General features: G+C 41.3%; 10 non-coding genes and 2 pseudogenes across 10 annotated transcripts in view; all 12 read right to left on the reverse strand.

Annotated features, from left to right (window-relative positions):
• LOC135069683 (5S ribosomal RNA) overlaps positions 1-23 on the reverse strand; it is a 119-nt gene extending 96 nt beyond the window's left edge. Inside the window, exon 1 of the ribosomal RNA XR_010255859.1 lies at positions 1-23. This exon is cut by the window's left edge and continues 96 nt beyond it. This is a non-coding gene — a ribosomal RNA (5S ribosomal RNA).
• Positions 24-130: 107 nt separating this feature from the next.
• On the reverse strand, positions 131-249 carry LOC134884245 (5S ribosomal RNA). Its single transcript, XR_010168398.1, has one exon. It is a non-coding gene; the product is annotated as a 5S ribosomal RNA (ribosomal RNA).
• A 108-nt stretch (positions 250-357) lies between these two features.
• On the reverse strand, positions 358-476 carry LOC134884890 (5S ribosomal RNA). The gene has a single exon (XR_010169021.1). It is a non-coding gene; the product is annotated as a 5S ribosomal RNA (ribosomal RNA).
• Positions 477-583: 107 nt separating this feature from the next.
• On the reverse strand, positions 584-701 carry LOC134894314 (5S ribosomal RNA; annotated as a pseudogene).
• A 107-nt stretch (positions 702-808) lies between these two features.
• LOC134884767 (5S ribosomal RNA) lies at positions 809-926 on the reverse strand. Its single transcript, XR_010168902.1, has one exon. It is a non-coding gene; the product is annotated as a 5S ribosomal RNA (ribosomal RNA).
• Positions 927-1033: 107 nt separating this feature from the next.
• LOC135065547 (5S ribosomal RNA) lies at positions 1034-1152 on the reverse strand. The gene has a single exon (XR_010251826.1). It is a non-coding gene; the product is annotated as a 5S ribosomal RNA (ribosomal RNA).
• Positions 1153-1259: 107 nt separating this feature from the next.
• Positions 1260-1378, reverse strand: LOC135070070 (5S ribosomal RNA). The gene has a single exon (XR_010256245.1). It is a non-coding gene; the product is annotated as a 5S ribosomal RNA (ribosomal RNA).
• Positions 1379-1485: 107 nt separating this feature from the next.
• On the reverse strand, positions 1486-1604 carry LOC135059762 (5S ribosomal RNA). Its single transcript, XR_010246161.1, has one exon. It is a non-coding gene; the product is annotated as a 5S ribosomal RNA (ribosomal RNA).
• Positions 1605-1711: 107 nt separating this feature from the next.
• LOC135067378 (5S ribosomal RNA) lies at positions 1712-1830 on the reverse strand. The gene has a single exon (XR_010253594.1). It is a non-coding gene; the product is annotated as a 5S ribosomal RNA (ribosomal RNA).
• A 107-nt stretch (positions 1831-1937) lies between these two features.
• LOC134886796 (5S ribosomal RNA) lies at positions 1938-2056 on the reverse strand. Its single transcript, XR_010170870.1, has one exon. It is a non-coding gene; the product is annotated as a 5S ribosomal RNA (ribosomal RNA).
• A 105-nt stretch (positions 2057-2161) lies between these two features.
• On the reverse strand, positions 2162-2280 carry LOC135064354 (5S ribosomal RNA). Its single transcript, XR_010250663.1, has one exon. It is a non-coding gene; the product is annotated as a 5S ribosomal RNA (ribosomal RNA).
• Positions 2281-2387: 107 nt separating this feature from the next.
• The window catches only part of LOC134893347 (5S ribosomal RNA), a 121-nt pseudogene continuing 8 nt past the window's right edge, over positions 2388-2500 (reverse strand).

The following is a 2500-nucleotide window of genomic DNA, read 5'->3' on the forward strand; positions in this document are numbered from 1 at the left end:
TCCAGTGTGGTGTGGCTGTAGATGAACTTTATGGTTTCTGTTAGAACTTTTCTACTTCTAACTACTGGTTCATAAATGAATACGTTTGAAAATGGAATGCATCAACAGAACGGTGTTGGCAGTATAAAAATATCTACAGTACCTTGTATTCCCAGGTGGTCTCCCATCCAAGTACTGACCAGGCCCAACACTGCTTAACTTCCAAGATCAGATGAGATTTGGCGTATCCAGTGTGGTGTGGCTGTAGATGAGCTTTGTGGTTTCTGTTTGAACTTTTCTACTTCTAACTACTGGTTCATTAAATGAATACATTTGAAAATTGAATGCATCAACAGAACGGTGTTGGCAGTATAAAAATATCTACAGCACCTTGTATTCTTAGGTGGTCTCCCATCCAAGTACTAACCATGCCCAACACTGCTTAGCTTCCAAGATCAGATGAGATTGGGCGTATCCAGTGTGGTGTGGCTGTAGATGAGCTTTGTGGTTTCTGTTAGAACTTTTCTACTTCTAACTACTGGTTCATAAATGAATACGTTTGAAAATGGAATGCATCAACAGAACGGTGTTGGCAGTATAAAAATATCTACAGCACCTTGTATTCCAGGTGGTCTCCCATCCAAGTACTAACCATGCCCAACACTGCTTAGTTTCCAAGATCAGATGAGATTGGGCGTATCCAGTGTGGTGTGGCTGTAGATGAGCTTTGTGGTTTCTGTTAGAACTTTTCTACTTCTAACTACTGGTTCATAAATGAATACGTTTGAAAATGGAATGCATCAACAGAACGGTGTTGGCAGTATAAAAATATCTACAGCACCTTGTATTCCAGGTGGTCTCCCATCCAAGTACTAACCAGGCCCAACACTGCTTAGCTTCCAAGATCAGATGAGATTGGGCGTATCCAGTGTGGTGTGGCTGTAGATAAACTTTGTGGTTTCTGTTAGAACTTTTCTACTTCTAACTACTGGTTCATAAATGAATACGTTTGAAAATGGAATGCATCAACAGAACGGTGTTGGCAGTATAAAAATATCTACAGCACCTTGTATTCCCAGGTGGTCTCCCATACAAGTACTGACCAGGCCCAACACTGCTTAGCTTCCAAGATCAGATGAGATTGGGCGTATCCAGTGTGGTGTGGCTGTAGATGAGCTTTGTGGTTTCTGTTTGAACTTTTCTACTTCTAACTACTGGTTCATAAATGAATACATTTGAAATTTGAATGCATCAACAGAACGGTGTTGGCAGTATAAAAATATCTACAGCACCTTGTATTCCCAGGTGGTCTCCCATCCAAGTACTAACCAGGCCCAACACTGCTTAGCTTCCAAGATCAGATGAGATTGGGCGTATCCAGTGTGGTGTGGCTGTAGATGAGCTTTGTGGTTTCTGTTCGAACTTTTCTACCTCTAACTACTGGTTCATAAATGAATACTTTTGAAAATGGAATGCACCAACAGAACGGTGTTGGCAGTATAAAAATATCTACAGCACCTTGTATTCCCAGGTGGTCTCCCATCCAAGTACTAACCAGGCCCAACACTGCTTAGCTTCCAAGATCAGATGAGATTGGGCGTATCCAGTGTGGTGTTGCTGTAGATGAACTTTCTGGTTTCTGTTAGAACTTTTCTACTTCTAACTACTGGTTCATAAATGAATACGTTTGAAAATGGAATGCATCAACAGAACGGTGTTTGCAGTTTAAAAATATCTACAGCACCTTGTATTCCCAGGTGGTCTCCCATCCAAGTACTAACCAGGCCCAACACTGCTTAGCTTCCAAGATCAGATGAGATTGGGTGTATCCAGTGTGGTGTGGCTGTAGATGAGCTTTGTGGTTTCTGTTTGAACTTTTCTACTTCTAACTACTGGTTCATAAATGAATACGTTTTAAAATGGAATGCATCAACAGAACGGTGTTGGCAGTATAAAATTATCTACAGCACCTTGTATTCCCAGGTGGTCTCCCATCCAAGTACTAACCAGGCCCAACACTGCTTAGCTAACAAGATCAGATGAGATTGGGCGTATCCAGTGTGGTGTTGCTGTAGATGAACTTTCTGGTTTGTTAGAACTTTTCTACTTCTAACTACTGGTTCATAAATGAATACTTTTTAAAATGGAATGCATCAACAGAATGGTGTTTGCAGTATAAAAATATCTACAGCACCTTGTATTCCCAGGTGGTCTCCCATCCAAGTACTAACCAGGCCCAACACTGCTTAGCTTCCAAGATCAGATGAGATTTGGCGTATCCAGTGTGGTGTGGCTGTAGATGAACTTTCTGGTTTCTGTTAGAACTTTTCTACTTCTAACTACTGGTTCATAAATGAATACGTTTTAAAATGGAATGCATCAACAGAACGGTGTTGGCAGTATAAAAATATCTACAGCACCTTGTATTCCCAGGTGGTCTCCCATCCAAGTACTAACCAGGCACAATACACTGCTTAGCTTCCAAGATCAGATGAGATTGGGCGAATCCAGTGTGGTGTGG

The sequence above is a fragment of the Pseudophryne corroboree genome, chromosome 3, assembly GCF_028390025.1.
Source record: "Pseudophryne corroboree isolate aPseCor3 chromosome 3, aPseCor3.hap2, whole genome shotgun sequence".
Lineage (NCBI taxonomy): Eukaryota > Metazoa > Chordata > Amphibia > Anura > Myobatrachidae > Pseudophryne > Pseudophryne corroboree.